Raw genomic sequence first — 24,194 nt, 5'->3', positions numbered from 1 at the left:
GTTTATTGAGGGAAACCTCTTAGTTAATAGCGAATGTGTGTTTGCTATTCTAAAGTGTTACCATAAAGACAGTAATATTGTGAAATTAAAAAGCAAAACAATAAAAGAAATAAATCATTTAAAATATGATTAAACAAATATTATATTTTAATATCTTTAATACTAATTTTCAGCATTTTCAGCATCATTACTCCAGTCTTCAGTGTCACATGATTTTTCAGAAATCATTCTTATTTACCGATTTGCCGCTCAAGAAACATCTACCAATTTTAAAAACCGTACTGCTCACTATTTTTGTGAAGACGGAGATACATTTTATTTCAGGATTCTTTGATAAATGGAAAGCTTAAAAGAACAGCATTTAATTCAAATGGAAATCTTTACTGTCTCTTATTTTATTTGGTTCAGAGTGCAGCTAGTATCTACAAATGGGATCTTCTTTATTTGCTGCCCTAAGGGTGATTTGGAGGAGATCCTCTCTGGCTCACAGTAATGTCCGGCATCTTAATACCCTCAATCAAGGAGAGTGCTTTACAATAGCTGGATGTCTCTAGAAAGCCCACCTGCATTGACGAAAGAATCTACAAACAGCACAAAGCCTGATCAAACACAAACATTGGGTTGTTTTTGCCTCACTGAACACACTTAAGTCATTTAAAACCTTTTTTCCCTATACAGAGAAGAACTTGCCATGCCAGTTTATCAAAGATTTCTTGGCAATGTACAAGAAGTTCTTCAGAACTGTTTTGTAGAAATGTTTGCCTGTGACACATTTTTGTACCCATCTGTTCTTGGATCAGCTTCAGCATCTAATGGAATAAACCCATCAGCCATCGCTATGAAACATATTGAAAGCATATAAACTCCCTGAAAACAGACAGAGTCACAACAGAGGAAAAAAAGTGACCAATGAATCTATGATTTCCCTTCATCCAGGACCACGTGCGATGTCTTTCCTGAGTGATACTGTGCAACTCAGAAAAGTAAACTGACCCCACGGCCTGTCATACAGAATGGAAATCCATGCCTGTAAAAGGAGCTGTGAACACAGGTGCTTGTGCACAATCAGAGTGACCCCATAAATCCCCAGTGCCATTAGCCTGAGCATTACAAACTTGCCAAATTAGCAAAACAGCTGGAAGACATTAAAATCCCATTATAAGAGCAAAAAAACCCACTAAATTAAGGCTAAGATGGAATATTAGAGCCTGCTTGTGTAGATTGTGTCCCAACAGAAATTTATTAGACAAACTAACCTTCAGTTCCTGGTTGCAACAAACCCCTAAAGTCCCAATTCTCTACTCCGTTCTTAATTATAATATTATGGGTATTATCACTACAAGCTTTCTCAACTTAGGCTCTGTGCAAACAGCTGTAGTAATTTAAAGGAACATTTTACTCAAAAATATACATTTTGTCTCCATTCTCCATTCCTTCATGTAAAGCAGAACTGATTCGTCTTGCATATGACAAGCAATTCTAATAAATGATAATGTGAATTTTCAAGCATCATAAAAGACACAAAAGCACTATAAAGTAAAAAAGTGCATAAGACTTATATATTTTGTGTGTATTACATAAAAGTCATCGATATAGACATATAAAGCTCAGTCTGAGGAACGGCTGATATTTATTTAAAAATCTATGTTCAAGATTGTAGGACCATACAGGACCTATTCTCACGATTAACTAGTCGCTTATTAGCAAGCATATTGGCTGTTTATTAGTAATTATAAAGCACATATCAATGCCTTATTCTGCATGTCCATATTTTAGATCCCTTAAACCTACCAAATACCTAAACTTAACAACTACCTTACTAACTATTAATAAGCAGCAAACTAGGAGTTTATTGAGGGAAACCTCTTAGGTAATAGTGAATAGGATGTGTGTTACCTACTCTAAAGTGTTACCATAAAGACAGTAATATTGTGAAATTACAAAGTAAAATAATAAAGGGATAAATAATTCAAAATATAATTAAATAAATGTTCTATTTGAATATATTTTAAACACAAATTATTTACTCCAGTTAAATATTACATAACATTACTCCAGTCTTCAGTTTCACATGATCCTTCAGAAATCATTCTAATTTGCTTGTGTATTATGTAAAGATCATCTGAAGCCAAATAAAGCTCAGTCTGAGGAACTGGCTGATATTTATTTATATAAAAATCTATGTTAAAAAAATTGGCACACACACACACAGATATATAAATGCAAACAAACATACACAATTTATTTTGTTTTTTTAAAGAACCAACAACCAACGGGACAGTGAATAAATAATGATGTTTCTTATTTTCAGATTAATACATTCAAATTTTAAAAAGGCACTTTAATAACTCAACATAAAAGGCAATAGTGAAAATGTATGCAATCCGCTCTCATTCCTGTGAGTCATCACTAAGTGAACTGCTATGACAGACACGGTGTCGACTGACAGGTTTGGGGGCCTCCACCGCTAACAGACTCCATGCCTGAGGAGATAACAGTTAGACAGGCCAACTGAACACTGAAACTCCCGCAGAGAAAAACAACGTAAGGGTGAGAGGAGAGGTGAACACAGTCCTGTGGCTGATAGCCGTTTCCTGGATTGGAGAATGTTGGAACCCCGAGACTTGTTTTTAACCAACATGGCATCCCTACAAATAACAAATCTGTTTCCAAGCCATCATCAGAACAGAATTGTACATTTTTGATGTAATGAGAACCAAATCACACTTCCTGCCATTACAAACAACACAAGGAGCTATTATCAACAACAGTGAAAATCCAACTACGGTTTACATTACATGTTATTTTTTAAATTAGCCTTTTGCATAACACAGTGATTTGTTAAAAACAATCCAACAAGACCCCAAGATCTCAACGGACAAAAACAAAACTTTCCATCAGAAACTCGAGAGTTGGACGGTGTTAGTCGCTCTCTGTTTTCAATTACAGGCAAAAAACATCTTTCTTCTAACGCTGTCAAGTCTCCAAGCATTCAATAGCTTTGTAAATAGATGCCAGCAAAAAGAGTACGGAGAGAGGAAGTCAGACTGAACGACTGATTTATTCCTCCCAGTCTGAGGTAAAGGTTGCAAATCACGGACTGTGTTCGTGGTGGGACACTTGTAAAGCTGCCCCAGAGGATTTGCAACAGCATACAGAGAAAGAAACGGTCTCATCCCAGACTAAGCGGAGTCCACAGAGCTCAGATCAAGCTGTGAGACCATATTTCATGAATTAGCAGCAACTTCCTGTTTGGGCCATCTGTAAAGAAAGGCATCTTTACAAGTATGAGTGGTCTTCTAACTATCAAGACTAACCGATTATATTTAGCCGAAGAGGACTAAGACAGTCTGTTAGTAGGGAAAATTCTGCTCAATACTGATAAGCTGATAATTATTTTCATATTAACTACTGATCTAAAATTATACACTATTTATACTACTTGTCAAAATAAAAAAAATATATACTTTTATCCTCGAGAATGTATTAAATTGTTCAAAAGTGACAGTAAAAGACATTTATAATGTTACATAAGATTTAGTTTCAATTTTTTAATAAGGTATTTTAAATTTTAATATTTCACAGTATTATTGATAGGGGTGTCAACGATTCGATTCAATTCGATATCACGAAGCATCACAATTAGATCAAATTTATTTTGTGCATTTATTAAATTATGTAAGCAGGCTACTTTTTTAAAATAATTGTTAATTAATATATTAATTAATTAATGTTAAGAATTAAAAAGTAAATATAGCTTCAAAACATACAAGCAAATATAAAGTAATAAAGGGGGGAAAAGACTATTACAAGTGAAGTTTACAGATAATCATAGTTATGTTTTTTTCTTTTTTCCTCAGCACTATTGCCATTTGATTTTACCGATGAGATCATACACACTGGCAGCTTTAATAGACTGCATTCACAATAATGCACACATTTATTTCCACATATCAGATGTTTTGTCCTTTTCTGAAAACATAACTGACTGTTTACATAAATTTCGTATCATAAAAGTAGATGCGAGTGCATTTAACCGCAGCCGTGAGCTTCAGGACAAACAAACACAAAGCAAAAGTCTGTCAGTACAAGAGTTTCGTGCATCAATATTACATCAGTGTTTCCCACAGACTTGGACTCTATTCTTGGCGGCATATATGCAAATTCATTCTCTGCCAGCAGGAGGCGCTTTTAGAGCGCGGAGAAATAGCGGTTTCTGCCGGTAACGCTGTACACAAAGCAGCGCTCCGCTCACAAACGCTGCTTTATCAGACATTATATGCAAGATGAAGTGAAAATGACATCCAAAAGTTTCTTAAGACAGTCGGTTTCCTTCAGAAATACAGTGATATAAAATCACCCACACAGTGTTTCGATTTTAAGAAGTGCAGTGCTCGTTTATTCAAAAAATCTAATTGTGGCGGCCAGTTTTGATATTGTGACGGGCGCCACAAATAAATCAATGTATGGGAAACACTGTACGTACTGCATTCCAAACGGCAGAAATGAAAGCTTTTCTAAAGTAAAAGACTAAATTAACAGGGAGTGGAAGCACTAGCAATGTGCATGTGTCTCACAGCGCATATTCTGTGCAATGAAGACCGCCGCGTTTGTCTCTAGCACACACACACAGGCGGGAAAAAGCCAAGCTCAGATTTTAAAATACAGAGTGCAGTATGCGAATAATGTCATAGGCTATAATCGATTATGGTCTATTACTGCATCGATGCAGAATCGTTCACATCCGCATTGCAATCCAACGATTAATTTCGACACCCCTAATTATTGATTTTACTAAATAAATGCAGCCTCGGTGAGCGTAAGAGACTTCTTTCCAAAAAACTAAAAAAAAAAAAAAAAAACTAAAAAAAAATTATTTATGTACTGACCCCAAACTTTTAAACAGTAGTGTGTATCCAATACTGAGTCATACAGATTAATTTACAATATCTAATATATGTTGATAACCAATATAGTACAAATATGTGGTGCATCTCTAGCCCTAATTGAAGCACCTGTATGAAGCAGCCATCATTCCATTGCTGGAGAGGAACCCCACATGACCAGACAGACATGAACTGTATAACAAACGCATATACTGTATGTAAAATATATTCAGCTGATAAGACCTTTCCTGTGAGCTCTGGAAAAATGGTCACAAACTCGTTCAATATGTCTGTTCTTCTCCTTACACATTCCCCAACAAGATTCCAAGAAAAAAAAAAATGGCAAGATGAATCATATATCTTGTCTTCTACACTATATTTTTGTCAAATATGGTACCATTACCATTTCGAAGACTGCAGGGGGAACACCATTCCTCAGGGGAGCCATCACTTTGCTAAAACCTTTACTTCTCAGAAGCAAATGATTCCAGGAAAAAAAAAAAAAAACACTAAGTACTGCCTGGAATATGCCCCAGGATATGCAATATACAATGAGATGCATACAATTATCTGAAAGATTATGATTAAGCTCCGGAAAACTACCAAAGAAACACAGAGGCAAGATCCAGCCAGTTAGAGACTTACAGAACGATTCAAGCAAGGTCAGAGTGGGAAGATCAACAAGGGAATAAGCAAATTGTGGCCTCCCACAGAGAGCAGTTCAATGCAGAAGGGAAATTGATGTTAACTCTACACAAACACAGAGTGCTGGGCCGGTGAGGATGACCTCTGATGCTCGGGGTTGTAAAAGCAGATGGTGTCATGCACACAATGGAAAAACGTCTGGAAGTGAGGGATATCGTACTCCCAAACTGGCAAAGGACAGCAGAAGTGTGAGTGAGCGATAAGGACAATGTGAAAAACAACATGGAACAGGAAACATTCCGAAACGGTATGCTCATCCAATTTTACGTTTGAAGAAACTGAAATGAAAATAAATGTGACTTGGCTAACAAGCTCACCAACTCCTAATGTTGTTATAGTATGTACTAACGTTCCTGACTGCCAAAATATTACATACGCAAAGAGGAAATGTTCTGCCAATTAGCTTTTAGTCGAAATGAAGTCATCCGCAATCTGTTCCTCTGGCTAAACAGATATGGGCCACCTGTAAACCATAGCTGGAGTGATAGGGCCTCTGGAAATCTTTCCCTGGCATTCCTAACACATGATCCAATGGTAGTCTTGAGGGGTTAAAGTGTATCTGTGGAATGACCGGAATGACCTTTGAAAGATGGATCATGGATCTGACCTCAAGGTGAAAGTGGCGTCTTTGACGACACCCAGAAGAAACGCAACATCTGGGAATCGAGGCAAAGCTAATACAGCACAGTGTCATCACTTCTGCAATGTGGAAGATCAGTGAAGATCACGTGAGAGAAAGAACGCGAGTGATTCCTCAGCATTCCTTTTGCAAAAGGGCCTTTTAAATTCACTATCAGTTCTTCAGATACAGGCTCAAATAGAGATTCCTGCACGCTATCTGTATGGAGATAAATGAACACATTCACATAGCTCAGTCATATGATTGTCCAAATATGCTCAGAAACCATCTTGAGTTGTTGATCCATGAAACAGGTCTCATGACCAATGTGACCAAATACAGTAAAACCGCCAGACAATACTTCAAATGTGAACAGACCAGAAAAGCAAGCTACCGTTTATGAAAAAATGAATGTTTACTTATGCTTAAATAGCCTAAGGTCACTTTTATTGTTTATCTTGAAAGCTACTTTAATAATTCACACTCATAATTTAGGCTGGGTATCGATTTCAATACTTTTTAGGCACCAACTGAATTGCCTCGATACCATCGAGTATCGAAAAACATCTCGTCGTTCAGTACCAAATTTCGATACCTATGGGGTTAATCTCATCAGCCTCAGTGAGCCAATAAGCCTGCAGCACTAGGTGTGTTGGACTAGAAGCGGCGCAGTGCAGATCGAACAGTGTTTGACATCCATGAGAGCGATTCGAAAGCGTACAGAGCAGTCTGCTCTCTATAGCTCTCATGGTACTGTAATACACCGATCGGTCTGCACAGTCAGTCTGCGTCAAGTTGAACACACCTACTAGTTTACACCGGTTACACTCAGAGATGTGGCTCACGCGTGAGGCTAGTGTGAATGCATCCCAGCCCCCTTAGATATAAGGCTACATTTACACTGGTGCGTTTTTGTTTTAAAATGAAAACGATCCTCGTCATACTGGCGTTTCCACTGCGTTTCAGGCCAGCTTTCCACTATCTCCGACAAGCGACAGAACGGAAGTCATTGATTTCCAATGGAGAGTAGTGCAGAGGCGGGAGCTGCGTGGAGTTCCGATCATGTGAAGAAGGCCGTCCATACTACACGACCGAAAACGCGTTATGTGACCATTCATGCACACTGTAGCATCATAATACAAGACAATAAATAAGATTTATATTCCGCTTTTACTCAAAACTCACTTTAAACCACCATCGAGTGCTTGTAATAACTTCCGATTGCGTCTAATGTGTGTTTTGGCCATGTAATGTTGCTGAAATATGTTATTACCTCTGAGTCAGAACAGCGATCATGGAAGACAGAACACAGGCAGACAGCACTGGAAGCTACTAATGCTCATCAGTAAATCAGTGGAAAATGAATAGAAATAATGATTCTGTCTGAGATGCGTTTTAAAACAAACACACACTAGTGTAAATGTAGCAATGTGTAAAATTGTTCGGGTTTTTTTAGATAATGTAATCTTGTTAAAACTGATATCGAAAAGAGTATCGTTCAGGAACCGGTATCGAAGTCAAGATATCGGTATCGAAAAATTTTGAACGATACCCAGCCCTATTCATAATGATGGTAAACAGGATTCAGTTGTTCACAGGAACAAGAATGACCATTGAAAGAGTCCACGGAAAGAATTAATTACAGCTGGAGGCATGAATTTCATTTCTTACCATCCGTTAAATCTAGACATTCCCAAATACTTTGCATTGCAAATCAGTACTGGCTTTACAGGTGTGATGACAGACACTCGCAGTGCCAATGAAAGCATGTTTGTGATAACCTCATGTGCCGGGCAGGTGTTTATGACACTCCTCACCACAGAAGGTACAGGGTGACCACGCTTCATTACTGCCAAAGACCAAAGGGTTTAATGCTAGCAGACATATACAGGAAAGCAGAACCACACACACCATGAATATGCCCAACAAAGCCAATTATGGAAAACATTTGCATCCCGCAAGAATCCTTCTAAAAGTCCTGTGGAGTTTTCAGTGGAAGTGGGCTGAAACCCTCAGAGGTCTGCTGCTCTGGGTTTGGGAGAATATGAGTATGTCGACTGTATAAATAGAGAAAGGGCAGTGAGGAGTTTGAGATGACTCATCAAAATGAGAAAATTCTCCGAAGCGAAGAACGAAATGTGCTGTAGGAAAGACAGTAGAAGTGGTTTCACTTTGTTAGCAGTGAACACCTCTGGCTTTCAATACATCTAACAGTCTCTGACATGCTCCAAATGGCCACCTACAATGACACATACAGAGTGTGCTAATGATTCTTGGCCTAAACTATTTATTTTTAGCGTTAGTGACTTTACTTTATATCAAGCTATGGCTGTATGTCAAACCTGTTGACAACAGAATCAAATGCTGACTTTGCTGTTATTCTAGACAGCTCTAATTTTTAACACCTCAACAAATGGTGACAAGTCTGTGAAAGTGTCATTGGTAGCAACAGAAATGGGCTGAAGTAAATGGATGAGAAAAACACCTGGGTGTTTTTCACACACAAACAAACAGATAATAACAGACATGACCAGGATGAGAGGAAGAGAGTGTGTGGATTTCTTCCTTGTCCCCTGCAGGATGTGGGTAGGCATATAAATGAGTATAAACAGTACAATATATTTTTAAGAAAACGAAGCCTGTTTTTAGGATTACGTTTTTTGCATTGTGATTACATATTTCCTTGAGTCAATTAAGCAAATCCTACAGAAAAATTATAGGAAAAATTAGGCTTTGAGGAGGTGAAATTACACAGGGCTAGTGTGTCTGAGTCTCATGCAGCCCTGTAACCTGCACAGGTTTAATTACAAGGCCAAGACAGAAGGTGCAGACAGGGAGTAAAGGATGAAAAAGGAGAACAGAACAGGCAAACACACCCCCTCTGCAAACTCACAGATGCTTAAAGAGACCTAATAAATCTTCCCTGCTCAGAACTTTCCAGTTTAAACATCCGTGAAGCTCTAACATGGAAAACAGGCCGAGTCTCAGGCGTGAACATGGAAAAATCATACATATACAAACATGTATTTACAGACACAACAACATATACACACACAAACGTCCAGCTTGTTTTTAAGTTAACTTTTCTGCAATGTTAGTAAATGCTTGTAAAGAAGCAAGAGGCAGCAATACACAAACAGAATGGGAGAAATCGAGTGAAAGAAAAGGAAAAAGAGAGGAAGAGAGAGTGAAAGTGTGTTGACCTACCCTCTGCTCGTCCCTGCTCAGCCTTAAACCTCCAGTGTGAGCCTCAGCTGGAGTCTCTGGGCTTCTCTCTGACTCCACCTACACAGTGTCATGTGACACTAGCTCACCACACCCCTCTGTAACTCCAGAGAACTCAGTGAAAAGAGATGGCCAGAGGAAAGAGAGAGAGAGAGAGAGAGAAAGCAGGAGGCCCATCTGCCTGACAAAGCACGCACACATAGACACACACACACACACACACACACACACACACACACACACACAGCTAAGCGGCTGCCTGTCTATCCCTCCCCAGTCCTGAATTGAGAGAAAACAGAGCAAGAGTTTAGACTGTCCAGCACCAATGATTTATGAGTTCTGAATTACCTGAGCCGAGCTTTTGTTCTTCCAATTCTTCCAAGAATTTGTAAGATCTCAACTATTCAGTGAGAAATTTTGAGAGAGATATATTATTTACACACACGTCTGGTTTACTATCCTTGTGGGGACTCACCATAGGCGTAATGGTTTTTATATTGTACAAACCATACATTCTATCGTATGGGAAACTTGCAGAAAACTCTGCATTTTTACATTCTCAAAAAAAAAACTCATTCTGTATGGATTTACAAGCTTTTTTATAAGCTGATTAATAAGCTACATTTAGTGTGTGCGCGCATGTCATACATATTCACCTTATTTACTTAAACAAAACTGATATAAATCTGAAATGAAAATCACTTTAGGATTTTATGAAATTCACATCATAACTAATAAAATCAATTCTACAACTAAAGTATTTCCAGCAATGTATTATTAAACGGATTTAAAAAATGTGCACTATTTGAGGCCACTAATCAAATTTCTTGCTTCCAAATTCCTGCACAAGATCCCAACACTAATAATATAATTTGTAATAAATAAATACATTTTGTAACCCCACTGTATCTTTTTATTTTTTGTTTAGTCTTTAGTTCAAACCCCGCCAAAAAAACACATGCTTTTCAATTAGTGTCCCTAAATCAAAAGCAGATCTCACATCATTCCTCACCAAGTTTAGAAGGAAAACCACAACGTAACTTTTACAGAATCTATCGACAGTACAGGGAGGCTTAGATTACACTCTTAATCGAGGAGTCCCTCTGTCCGCTTTTCAATGACCCATGTATGGAAAATTACTGTGCATTTCTATTTCATGTCTAGTCTCATGCTGCAAGTTGTATGTTGGAGGGAAAATGAGTTAAGACTAATAATAACCTTGTTTACTTCATCGAATCAGACGTGCCAGATTATTGTGGTCACTCCAAACGTGTACCATGAAACTGAACAGGCAGCATTGATGGCAACTCCTGATGTAGAGCATCATAAATTGCTCGACAATAAGCCACTTCCCTTCTTTCACCCACCAGAGGGGGGGCTCGAGTTTCAACATCAGTTTTTATTAATGCGGAGCGAAAATAAACCCTTCCGATGTTTGGCTGGGTTTACAACAATTCCAAGAGCCAGCGTTCCTGTTCTCTAAGGGCAAATCCTTCGCTCTCTGCATCTCTGCACTTTTTCGGCAAGCCTCCTTTCTGCTTTTCTTCTTAAGTGCTTGTGAAAGCAACAAACTCTGTGTTTAAAAGGAGACCGCATACTAGATAAACCGCTCAAACCTGTGGTTAGAACAGCACAGGCATTTGCTTAATTGTTTGAGCATTTTCCCCCCCAAATAAAAAAAGAAACCTACTCATTTGCCAAAGTTTTCCCAGATGCTACTTGTAGGAACCCAGCGAGATCTGCTCCTCTCCTCCAACATAAGAAAGCAGGAGATCTTGTGAACATGCAGCCATCATGCAATGATCAAGCTCTACATGCACCCTTCTCCAGTGTTTTTGGCAGCCATACAGCATCTACTGACTTTCTCCAACCATGTTCCCTTTTCAGTTTCTGGAAAGCCCTGCATGCAGATGTCAGAAGGAGAGAAAGAAGGAGAGAAAGAAGCTGGAGGGGAGAGCGAGACATTTGTTCCCTTGCTAGGAGGTCTTACATCAGATAAACAATGGAGCTGCGCCATCTTTGTTCCCCAGTGCTGATTTATTCTTCTCCTAGACTAATGCAAACCATTTGTCTTAAGGCTTCACTTTTACAGTGGTCACAAGTGCACAGTTTACATGGCTGTGAGAGTATGTAATACATGAGCCCATCTGAGATTGGGTTATGACCAAAACGCCTCACAGAGCACATAGAGAAGCAACTTTCAATACAAAGTCACCTGAATTCTAGCTAGTAAACATTCCAATCAGGAATTATTATCTTAAGTAATTGGGTTTAACTTCTAGTTCAAAATTATGCTTACTGCTAGTTTCCTTCATTGGAACATTATTAACCATCTTAAGTGAACTAAATCATCTGCTCAAATAATTGTTATTTATTTGCATCTTTGCTGTGGGAAACCCCAGTCCACATGAAACAAACAAGAGCTTGGAATCAGATCATTATTAGCTCATGATTTGGCACGGATTACTCACTCACATCAGGGTCCCACTGGTTAATTTAGATTTCTTCCTACTTAAACCACAAGAGTAAACAGAGTGACTGCTATTACTTTATATAAAGTCAAACAGTCTCAGATAACCATAAACCACTCTGCATTTGATAACTGGGTCGGCTGGGAGCTGTGCTGAGAAAGCAGGTCATATGCATTACTGTAGGCAAGGTAAAGGGCTGCTACAGGACGAGGATAAATTCACTTTAGGATTTTTACCAAAAACTCTGCCAGGTTACTGAAATCTTTAAAAGATATTTAGTGCTTGTCTCTTGGTAGCAAGTAGAGATCATTATAACAGAACTGTGTATTCTGCTTCCATTTTGCTTCAGGTTTTGTATGCCAAAACAGCCAGCATTTATTAGTCTTAGACAGAAATTCTGTGTAAACACGTCTACCAATTTATTTTGTGTATGGCCTTTAACAAAGTAACATTTTTCACAACAGTTTATTACTGTGTTGTCTAGGGGTGTGAGATATATATCGTCCACAATAATATCGTAATTGTTGTTTTAACGATGTGTGATTTGACATTACCGAGTATTTTGCAAAAACCATTCACATGCATACATTACGTGAAGTCTAGACTAGTGCGTGTGCGCATTTAGAGTTCTTTCACTGCATGATTCAGTGTATTAAAATACATTTAGAATGATCACAAATTCAAGACATGGGGGCAGAAAATGTATACATTTACAGTATACCACTTCACATAGTTAATAAATTTCACACGAAGAGTGCCAAAAGTATAATTATGTTTATTTTTCACATTTATTTTTTTGTATCCATTTTCAAATGATTTAAAATTTATTAAATATTAATTAATATAATATCGGCCACCCTGCTTTCCAAGATATCGGCATCGGCTGTCAAAAAAACCCATATCGGTCGACCACTAGTCATGACAACTCTCAGAGGGATTGGCGTGGTAACGTACATGACAATGTTAATGTGTTTGGTCTTGGCGTTTGGTCAAAAGCATTAGCCAAATATTTGCATGTTGAGCAGCAAGCTCATTGGCTACAGATATAGGAGAGAACCAATCAGCTATAACGTGATGTCATTATATCATACTGAGGTAGATCCATCAGACTGCGCCATCTAGAGTTTCATGCCAGAACTCTGTCAGTCTAATTAGGATTTTTTATTTTTTATTTTAAGTTTTTCACCCAATGTTTATATTTTATTCTATTTTAGCTTTATTTCAATGACAAAAAATTGTTTTTGATAGTTTTAGTTAATGTTAACACCAGTGGTTGTGATGTCTACATCTACTTCTAGCATTTAAAATGTTTTGTTTTTGCGGTTGTTCAATTTCATTTATTTTGAAAAACAGTATAGAATTTTAGTATTGGACTTTTATAAGTTATCATTTGCAAAATGTAAATAATCATTATCGAATTGGCCAGAACTGTAATATAGGTGCATCCCTAGTCAGTAGTCACAACTCGATTTCAGAACAGAAGAAAAAGAAATTCATCTGCATTCTGACACGTCACAGCAGGTCACTGAGAGAATGCCCATTATCATGACATATGCAGAAAAAGCTATATCAGATAACTGATCACGCAACATGCTTCACAACAAAACAACAGCAGTATCACTTTACAACCGCCTGTCTCCTCAGCCCTCTGACTGCACAGTGACCCCCATCCTTGGATCCAGTGTTAATTTGTCCGATCAACAGCTTGGCTCGCACTGCTGGGATTGAGTTTATCCCCTGAAGAACACGCAGATAGACAGATAAGAGCAGATATCATTATTCCTGCTGGATGCCAAGAGACACACAATATGGCCACAAGCGGCTCACAAGCCATGCCAGCGCGTCCGTCTGGCCCTGGGTGTGGGGGGTACAGCTGACACACAGGGTCTCTGACCCCGACACAAGAGCAGGGGAGCCAGCTGTACACGCTCATCCCCAGTCAAAACCACAAGGCCCAAGTCGAGAAAGAGGAAGCCTGGGGTTTGTAAAAGATAAGAGCTGCACAAAAATCACACACTCACAGTTATGGAGGGCTGCCTTCACACTACGGCCCCGCAGAGTCAGGGCCAACAGCCAGAGACACTGACAGAGAGAGACAGAGTCTATAGACACATACTGAGCTTGCGAGTCTGTTTGATCCCTTGTTTGCAAACTCTACCCTTCTGCCACTGCTCATGAAATACACAGATGAGGCTGTCAAAATGAGAATAATGCGACAGAAGCATCAACTAAAATGGCATAAAAAAAAAAAAAAAACTGCACACTATGTCATAATTTATTGTTATATAATTTGTAAATATAAAATGCTCACAGAGTTAAATTACATTTGTAAAATGTAGCAATTACTGCAAATTACTAACATATCGTAGTTAAAAACCTATGTGTAGTGAAAAACATCAATACTTGTTTTATATAAAAAATTAAATACACCACAACCTGACTACAGAGTCATGCTTTACATTTTTTTCAGGACAATCAACCGACCAGGGACAGCGTTTATGTATGGCAGTTGCCATACCCTAGCCCAGTCAGGTGTGCTGTGAAAAATTATCCAAACTTCATATCTCTATTATAATTCTTCTTATTATTTTAAATCAGAGGGTTTTAAAAATATTTAACCAATGATAAGCATTAAAAACTTCGTATCGCCATTGGATCATCTAGCTCTCAGCGAAACCTCACCCCACCTCCATTCAGCACCTCGCACAGCCTGGAGACAGATCTGTTTTTTCGCAGTGCAAGGGTAAATAAATAATTTATGTTTGAACAGTACTGCGTTTTCTTTACTCAAACACTATGTCTGTAAAGGCTAATGTTTTTGTGTGTTTGAAGAGCAGAGAAGTAGGTTATTTGCCATCTAGCCAATATAATTTTGTACGTTTTAAATAGCTATCCTGTGCATAAGCGCTTCATTTGAAACTTTGGCCAAGTGTATTAAACAACAAGAAAAACTAAGAGCCTATATAGCTACAATTAATGTTATATAACCTGTAAAAGTTGACGAAAGCATGTAGGCTAATGCAATGCACTTGCTCCCTCAGATAACAGTTACAGCCGTTCTAATGACAGACAAAACACTCCATCTCCGTCATTCTCTGGTCAAAAACATTATTAACTCCATTTGAGCTTGATTTTCATATAATGTTAAGTGCAAGTGTCTGATACAATGCCAACGCTGATGACGCAGTGCTGTTTAATAATAGATTTTTTTCCTCTTTCTGTCTTTCCACCCTGTATTTTAGTGCTTCAGTGTGCTACGGGATTGTTTTATTTATCAACACCCACAAACCCCCTCCTCACCCCCCAATACCCTATGGTTCTGTGAAACGCCACCACTGCAACCTATGCATGACTTACATTTGTTTCTAGAACTTTAAACACACACACACTTACTTTAGCTTTTATATCCCTAGTAACACAGAGAGGACATGACAGCCAACACAAAGTCAAAGAAAATCCTAAAGAGACTGAATCTGATATATTGTGATAAGCTTCATGACATTCTGCCAAATGTTACATAAACAACCTAAAATGTACATACCAACATGCTAAATAGCATTAAAAGAACACAAAAAAATCCAGGCAATCTTTTTTTATTTTTAACCTTTTACATGGGAAACACTGATTAAGCAGCAAACCTCAGTGGGCGGCTTCCGCCCTGTTTTCCAGAGCTGTTGGGAATGTAGAGTCATGGTGAGGAGGCCGTTAGAGAAAACATAGTCAGACGCAGTCAAAGGCTTGTTTGTCACCATGCGTCCAGCACAGCAGCATGCTTCATGCAGATGAGAAACCACCACTCGCTTCCGCACCACACAGCAGCTCTTTTGTTCTCTCCAGCACCGTGAGCCTGAGGAGGACACGTGAGAACAAGGACTCGAAGATGATTCAGTAGAAAAACTGCTCCATCTAGACTGCTTTTCATTTCAAACCGTCTCTCTCGGACAGGACCAGAGACCTATTTTAGGCCATTGGTTCTCAACTGATACGTCGTGACCAGAAAAGGCAGGTTGGTTCTGTATGGGTTATAAAATAAAATAAAAAACATTTCAATGTTTTAAAAACGTTCATGATTAATAATTTTGTTACTGTGTTGGGTCATCACTTAATTCCCACTGTTAAATCTAGGTCCTGAAGCAAAACCAGTTTAAAACCACTGATCTAAGCCAAGGCAAAAACTACTGACTAAGTGACCTCAGCATCAACCCTTTCTGTGGGAGAAAAAACAAAACAAAGTGAAGCTTAAAATCAAAGAGTTAATATAGAACTGCTGACCGAAGAGAAAACATCCACAGATACACATACGCAGAGATTCAGCATGCATCAAAACTACGTAAACGCCTACTGTTTGTGTGAAATGAGGGAAAGGCGACCAAAGAAAAATAAACTCTAGCTATTAGCATTTCAAAGTCGCCACAGTAAACTTCATTTCAAATGAAGCACGCAGGCGCCTCATGAGGCAGTGTGTGTGTGTGTGTGTGTGTGTGTGTGTGTGTGTGTGTCATGGTCCTGAGGGATGCACACATGGGGGGGGAGTTAAAGGAATATGTCAAAAGAAGGTAAACGTCGCCGTAATCTTTACCGACATCATCCGTAATGATTACTGAGATGGTGCATTCGGACGGGACTAAAATCACTGAGAAGCTCTGGTAAAAATTACTTTACCCCACCTCTCCATGTAAAACTAATCCCGTCCGAATAGGGCTTAACAAAGACCACAGACCTCAGAGACTCCCTCTGTACCAAAATGCACCTATTCTTACTTTCCTTAAAATAACATGAAACAGAGTTCTGGAAACATTTTCAGTCCTGAACAAAGATATATTTATTGTATTGTCACAAGCCTGTCTTCAGTCGTCCTCACCAGGGGGCCTACACAAATTTCCACTAAATTTCAATAACCAATGCTACAACACAAGCAGACGTGTTTGAATAAAGAAAGAATGAGGCTGAATGATTCCACAGCATCATAATGTACATTAATACTGTAATAGAAGTAAAATGAAAAAACTACTTGCATTTAAGTAGTTCAGTGTGGCCATAGACCACAGTGAATCATATATTACAGAGATCTGATCTCAAAAACAGGTTTGTCAAACTGTAATATCTTCACCTGATGGAAAAAGGTAAGACTCGTGTAGAACAGTGACTCCTACTGGTCCTCAAAGCAGCTGCAGAGAGAGAGAGAGAGAAAGGAAAGAGAAAGCGAGCAAGTGAGAGTCCTTTGATAACACAGCTCACAACTCTAATAGGAATTCAACCTGAAATGACTTATGAGGAGAAATGTAACCGCACACAATAGCCATCAAAACCACATCCTGAATTTATTACTTCCTCTCACAGCCAAGTGGTTCTCAATCTCCACTTTTTCTTTCACTTATTCTTTAATATCTGGAAATTATTGGTCTAAATGAACTTGATGTGGATGTAGCTGGAAAATCTTGCCAGCACTTTGTTTTAGAGAGACGCAAAAAGTTATCACAAAAGGGGACTATTCACAGGAATAGTTCTGGACTGAGTGATAACTACCGAGCAAAGCCAACTCAGACATCCAACACTCTGTCTGTGTGTGTGTGGTGTGTGTGTGGTGTGTGTGGTGTGTGTGGTGTGTGTGTGGAGTGAGTGAGTGAGTGAGTGAGTGAGTGAGTGAGTGAGTGAGTGAGTGAGTGAGTGAGTGAGTGAGTGAGTGAGTGAGTGAGTGAGTGAGTGAGTGAGTGAGTGAGTGAGTGAGTGAGTGAGAGAGTGAGAGAGTGAGAGAGAGAGAGAGAGTGAGAGAGAGTGTGTGTGTGTGACTAGTGGAAAATTTGCTGATGTGGTGAAGCCTCAAAATGAGATCAATACCAACGTTTCAAGAATCCTAACATAAGTAACTTTTCATTTTCAATCTACTCGTCTCTGGCCAAATAGCAGAAGAGAAGCAGCTAAAAATGTGACACATAGAGGCCTGAAAGCACAGATGTGGTCAGATACTGTGATCGCTTGACAAACCATGACATTAACCGCTGCATCAATGAGCAGCGCTAACCTCCAGATCACCCTTTCTTGCTCTCTTTTGTTTCTCAGTCTCCTCGGTAACTTCTCACACAAGAAAAAAGAAACAACAAAAAAGGCTGGAAACTTCTAGATCATCCCATCGCTGACATTCGCAGGGCTCTCTGAGGAGAATGCATGTGCCAAACACACTAACATTAAGAGCGCTCCTAGCATTCCACTCCTCTCAGGAGCTCACTCCTTCAGCCCCTCTAGAAAAGTTGCATGGTCATCTAGTGTACTTAAAGGGTTAGTTCATCCAAAAATTTTAATTAGCCTGCGATTTACTCACCCTCGAGGCATCCTAGGTGTATATGACTTTCTTCTTTCAGATGAATCCAATCGGAGTTTTATAAAAAATTGTCCTGGCTCTTCTAAGCTCTATCATTCAGGCATGTGATCAGCTAGAGACAAAAAAGAAGGAAAATCTGACCACGCCCCAAGCCATGCCCACAAGCCACGCCCCCAGCACTTATTAAAAATATATATTTTAGCACATTAAAAGATAATGGCATCATTTCGATAAGCTTCTGCAATGTCACAACATTTATTCCCATCCAGAGTTGCATTAATTTTTCGCCAAGATCTTGTATTGATGATGGGAGAGTCTCCAGCACATCCCAAAGATTCTCAATGGGGTTAAAGTCTGGACTCTGTGGTGGCCAATCCATGTGCGAAAATGATGTCTCATGCACCCTGAACCACTCTTTCACAATTTGAGCCCGATGAATCCTGGCATTGTCATCTTGGAATATGCCCGTGCCATCAGGGAAGAAAAAATCCGTTGATGGAATAACCTGGTCATTCAGTATATTCAGGTAGTCAGCTGACCTCATTCTTTGGGCACATAACATTGCTGAACCTAGACCTGACCAACTGCAGCAACCCCAGATAATAGCACTGTCCCCACAGGCTTGTACAGTAGGCGCTAGGCATGATGGGTGGATCACTTCATCCGCCTCTCTTCTTACCCTGATGTGCCCATCACTCCGGAACAGGGTAAATTCTGGACTCATCAGACCACAAGACCTTCTTCCATTGCTCCAGAGTCCAATCTTTATGCTCCCTAGCAAATTGAAACCTTTTTTTCCGATTAGCCTCACTGATAAGTGGTTTTCTTAAGGCTACACAGCTGTTTAGTCCCAATCCCTTGAGTTCCCTTCGTATTGTGCATGTGGAAATGCTCTTACTTTCACTATTAAACACAGCCGTGAGTTCTACTGTTGTTTTTTTACAATTTGATTTCGCCAAATGTTTAAGTGATCGCCGATCACGACCATTCAGGATTTTTTTGACCACATTTCTTCCCCACTGTCCTTCCAGTTTTTAACAATGCGTTGGACAGTTCTTAACCCAATTTTAGTAGTTTCAGCAATCTCCTTAGATGTTTTCTTTGCTTGATGCATGCCAACAATTTGACCCTTCTGAAACAGATTAAAATCTTTTCCACCACCACAGGATGTGTCTTCCGACACGGTTGTTTAAGAAATGAGAAGTTACTCACTGCATCAGTTAGGGTTAAATAACTTGTTGCCAGCTGAAACAATCATCCATGCAGTAATTATCCAATGGGAGGCTCTTACCTACACTGTAAAAAAAAAAAAAAAAGTTGAGCCAACCAGCTACAGCAGATTTTTGAGTTTTCTCAACTTGTTGTTTTTATACAACATAAATTTGAGAATCTCCAACAAAAATAAGTTGAGCAAACTCAAAAATCTGCTGAAGCTGGTAAAACAATTTTTTTTTTAAGTTCGCTCAACCTTTTTTTTTTTTTTTTTTACAGTGTATTTGCTTAGTTAAATCCAGGTGGAGACTTTCTTTTTTTTTTTGGATGGGCAGTGTAATGAAGTACTATAATATATTATAATAAAGTATATAGAATTATTATTATTAAAGTACCTGCCAAAAATTTGAAAACAACACAATTAATGATTTTGAAAAATATCTTCTGCTCATCAAGGCTGACTTTGATCAAAATAAAGTAAAAAAAAAATAAAAGCAATATTGTGAAATATTACAAAGAAAAAAAAAAAAAAAAAAGGTTTTCAATTTTAATATATAATAAAATATGTTATTCCTGTGATGCAAAGCAGAATTTTTCTTCTACGTGTCACATGATCTTTTAGAAATCATTACAATTTATTTGACTCAAGAAACATTTGTGATTATTATCAATGTTGAAAACAATTTTGCTGCTTCATATTTTGTGTGGAAATGGTGATACACTATTTTTCAGGATTTTTGATAAATATAAAGTTTAATGAACAGCATTTATTTTCATTTATCAAATAAATGTTAATGCATTTTTTAAATAAAAATCATTTTAAATGTCATCACTCACTTATCACTTTCATGCATGGTGAATAAAATTAATAATTTCTCTCTTTTTTTAAAATCTTATACAAATATTTGAGTGGTATCATTGTTTACACAAAAATATTAAGCACCAAAACTGTTTTTAACATTGATAATAATGAGAAATGTTTCTTGAGCAGCAAATCAGCATATTAGAATGATTTCTGAAGGATTATGTGACACTGAAACTTCTCTTTGTAAACAACAACAGATTTATAAACGTTTCTAACGACGAATGTTGCATTCCGAAATGCAAATTAAAGCGGCTCAAACCAAGCGCAGCGCAGCTAGCACTAACAGTGAATCGAAACTAAAAACAGTACTGTAACAGCAGACATGTAGCATGACAGACTACAGCCTATTACACAATTACATCACAACCGTTGCAAATTTTATGACAGCACTAGCAATCTCCAATTCTCACCGCCATTCATAAAAAGTCACCGGGTTGAGTAACACGTCTCAGCGCTGATTCTACTTGCGCTTGGCGCTCTGAACCATTTGAATGCTTTTAACTGTCCTGCAGATGGCGCCGCGAGCTCGTGCAGCGCTTTCAGGGCCATTCCGTCCATGATGTTTTAGAAAACAATCTTTTCGCAGTTTATTTAGGTAATGGCTTAAGGCCATTTGCGCGATTTCAATCATCATGCAGTCCGTCATCACATCCCTGATCATTGCAGTGGGCTGGTGTTTATGTTCAACAGTCCAAAACACATCAGATAAAGCGTGCGCATCCATAATAAAACACGCCTAACACACATTTTGTAAATGAAATATCCATATTTCAAATGTAATTAACAATTTTTCTCACTTCCGCTATCTGTCGTATGCGGAAGGCGTTCCGGCAGAGGACGTATGTGTCACACGCGCCTCTGAGATGTGCTTGTCTCGCGAGTTTGTGTACAGGAGCAAAGGAAGCAAAGTTTCCTTACTTTAGCGAAGGAAAACCAATCTCCTCTTGGCTTATATCGAAATTCTCCGACATTTTTCTTTACAAATCCTCAGTTTGTACTTCTAATTCGTGACCGGCGTTTTGTTTTGTTCTCTCTCCACGCTCGTCACTAATCACGCAACGCCGACATCCTACGTCATCCACTGGAACGGATTCCTCATCAGTCAGCAAAAGTGTATTACACTTGAAATATGGATATTTTTCTTGCAAAAGCGCATGGATTAATACAGGGGGCCTTTATTCACCCCCCCGGAGCCGAGTGAGGCATGTTTTATTATGGATGCGGGCGCTTTATTTGACTACTTTTGGACTATTGAACAAAAACACCCACCCACTGCAATGACAATGCTTGGAATAGCCAGGACAATTTTGAATATAACTCTGATTGGATTCGTCTGAAAGAAGAAACGCTCTAAAAGAGGCAAAGAATGAATCTGCATTTTCATTCAGACCAACTTGAAAATCTAATTTTCCCAGGTCTGTGCGCGCAACAAGTGGGCGGCAATATGCTAATGTTTCATGTTGATGTCAACTCGTTTAAATGAGTCAGAGTCGACTCTTTCTTTTGAGAGACAATGGCCACGTACACATTGCAGCTAAATTCTGTTGTCAGTTCACCTTTTACTCCTTAAATAGTGTTCTGTACACACAATGTAAAATACAGGTAGTGACAACCACATTTATAGAAATTCTACGCAGTGTACAGAACTGAACAACTAGTTGTTAACGACATATTTAAATGTGCATCAGAAATGTGTCTTCGTCTGTATGTGAGATACAAGAAAATAACAGTGAACGAAGTCTTAACTTTTGACATGGGGCTAGTTGCGCTCATGAGTCCTGCGGTAAAGTGTTTTTTTCTGTGTTCTTCATAGAAAAAAAAAACAAGGACAAGCACAAAAGGCACAAATGCTTTATGTTTTATAACCCCCGAAAATCATCTCTCTCATTTCCGCAACAGACCACTTTATGAACTCCATAAAGTGCGCTTGTAAATATGAGGACGTGGCAACACTGCAAGACAGCACTCTCTATAGCAGCGCAGCTCCCGAGCATAAACAAAACAATGCCAAACAATGGCAGATACCAAACCGGGAAATTCTTATTCACTCCTGCAAGACGCCAAAATGTTGCTATGGTTACAAATGCAAGAGTGACTGCTGTTCCATACACACATGGAACGATAATTTAAGGGACTCACTCCCGCATTTAAATGCAGTTACTCCTGAAACTTGCAGTGTGTATGTGGCCAATAACTTTATACATTATGCACTTTCAGATTTAAAACTTTGCAGAATGTTTTCATTCACTTACAGCTGTGTTACACACTGCATGAAAGGTAATTTAAAAAAAAAAATCCATAATAGGGGCCCTTTAAGGATATAACATAGTATTGTGCAACAAACCACACAAAATAAGCTTTTATTAATTGAGTTTTATGGTAGGAAATTTACAAAATATCTTCATGGAACATGATCTTTACTTAATATCCCAATGATTTTTGGCATAAAAGAAAAAAAAAATCAGTAATTTTCTAGTGTTGTCAAAAGATCATGAAACACACCAGCAAACCCTAAAACAGACAACAGTTTACAGTTGTTTTTCAGCGGCAGCAGAAATATGACAAAAACTTTTGGGTGGAACTTGTTTACTTTTTTTTTTTTTTATATTACTTTTATTACTTGTGGAAAAACTTGAAACAATATTTAAAAAACAAAACAAAGAATGGCATTGATTTTTGTACAGTTTATTTTTGTTTAGCTTTAATAAAAATAAGTGTGTTTTTTAATTGGCGTGTTTTGCTCTGGTACCAAAATTGGTACCGAGAACCGTGGACATCAGCCACTGGTATTTCACTGGTATTGATACCGAACACAGAAATTTTGGTACCGTGACAACACTACTCAGCACTATGCAAGAGTTTTGGCTTGTGACGGTACACAGTTTTATGGTATTATATTTCCTGACAGCCGTGTACTGGCTTAGTACATACTTCATTATCATTTGTGAGGTATGTACTTCCTATAAGTAAACAAGTTTCTGTCCAAGGCAAAAAAGAAAAAAAGAAAATCATTTAAGATAAACATTTAAAATCAAGTGCCAAAGAAAATGACCACAAAACTCAATAAGGATCTTACACAGCCTCAAATTATGGTCTTGTCTTTGGATTAAAATCACATTAAAATACTTTAAAGGTTCACAGTCAGAGGTTTCTGCCACAGTAAGCAGGTCTCTACTACTTAGATGTCAGCAGATTTATGGATAGAGGTCAGTTCCACAGAAGAAAGAAAGTCATACAGATTTGGAATGACATGTGGATGAATAAATGATGACAGAATCCTCGATTTTGGGCGAACAATCCCTTTAATAGTTAATATCTTTAAAACCCTTCACACTATTAGCATGCCATTTAAAGTGCCTTGGTCTTATAAAACACATGGATATGCCCAGACTACTTCCTGAAGTCAGGGTGGAGGTCACTTTAAGGAAAAAGGAGGCAAATGTGTCTGAACAATGTCTGAATCATTAAAGCACCTCTTAAGAAGCAGGAAGGTCTTCTGCGTCACTTTAACAGCTCTCTCAATTCATCTCAGCCTCTGCGCCAAGGAGCAGCATGACAGTGATGACCTAACTGTGACACCTTCCTAGAAACAATCGCCATAGTTTCAACACGCCTGTGAGCAAACTTAAAAGCCTCCTTCAAATGCCAGGAGCAGTTCTGCACTGTTTACTATGCTGAGTCCAAAGGAAATAGAGCAAGGTCAACCAGTCACAGCTGATGGCTCAAGGAAGGAAGCTTGTGTGAATGTGCACATGAGTGTGTGTTTGTATAAGAATATGAACTCCACTTTAGATCACTTCCTGATAGAGCCAACAAAGCAAAAGAGCTTTTCTGTAATGTTTCCTGCAGGAAATATGGGTGTTTCTTCAACTACAGGCACATTTATGTCCAA

General features: G+C 38.5%; 1 protein-coding gene across 6 annotated transcripts in view; it reads right to left on the bottom strand.

Moving 5' to 3' along the window:
- septin9a (septin 9a) overlaps positions 1-24,194 on the bottom strand; it is an 87,240-nt gene that overhangs the window by 23,031 nt on the left and 40,015 nt on the right. Inside the window, exon 1 of one of the 6 annotated variants that reach the window (XM_058769216.1) lies at positions 15,545-15,616. The exons of 4 other annotated variants lie outside the window; for them this stretch is intronic. The gene's annotated coding sequence lies outside the window, so the exon portion shown is untranslated. Of the gene's footprint in view, positions 1-9,417; positions 9,458-15,544; positions 15,617-24,194 lie in introns of those variants that run through there. One more of the 6 variants, XM_058769215.1, reaches the window with a different exon arrangement.

This window comes from Onychostoma macrolepis, chromosome 03 (assembly GCF_012432095.1).
Source record: "Onychostoma macrolepis isolate SWU-2019 chromosome 03, ASM1243209v1, whole genome shotgun sequence".
Lineage (NCBI taxonomy): Eukaryota > Metazoa > Chordata > Actinopteri > Cypriniformes > Cyprinidae > Onychostoma > Onychostoma macrolepis.
The sequence above is the reverse complement of the archived record's forward strand: the minus strand, read 5'-3'. Positions and strand labels throughout refer to the sequence as shown.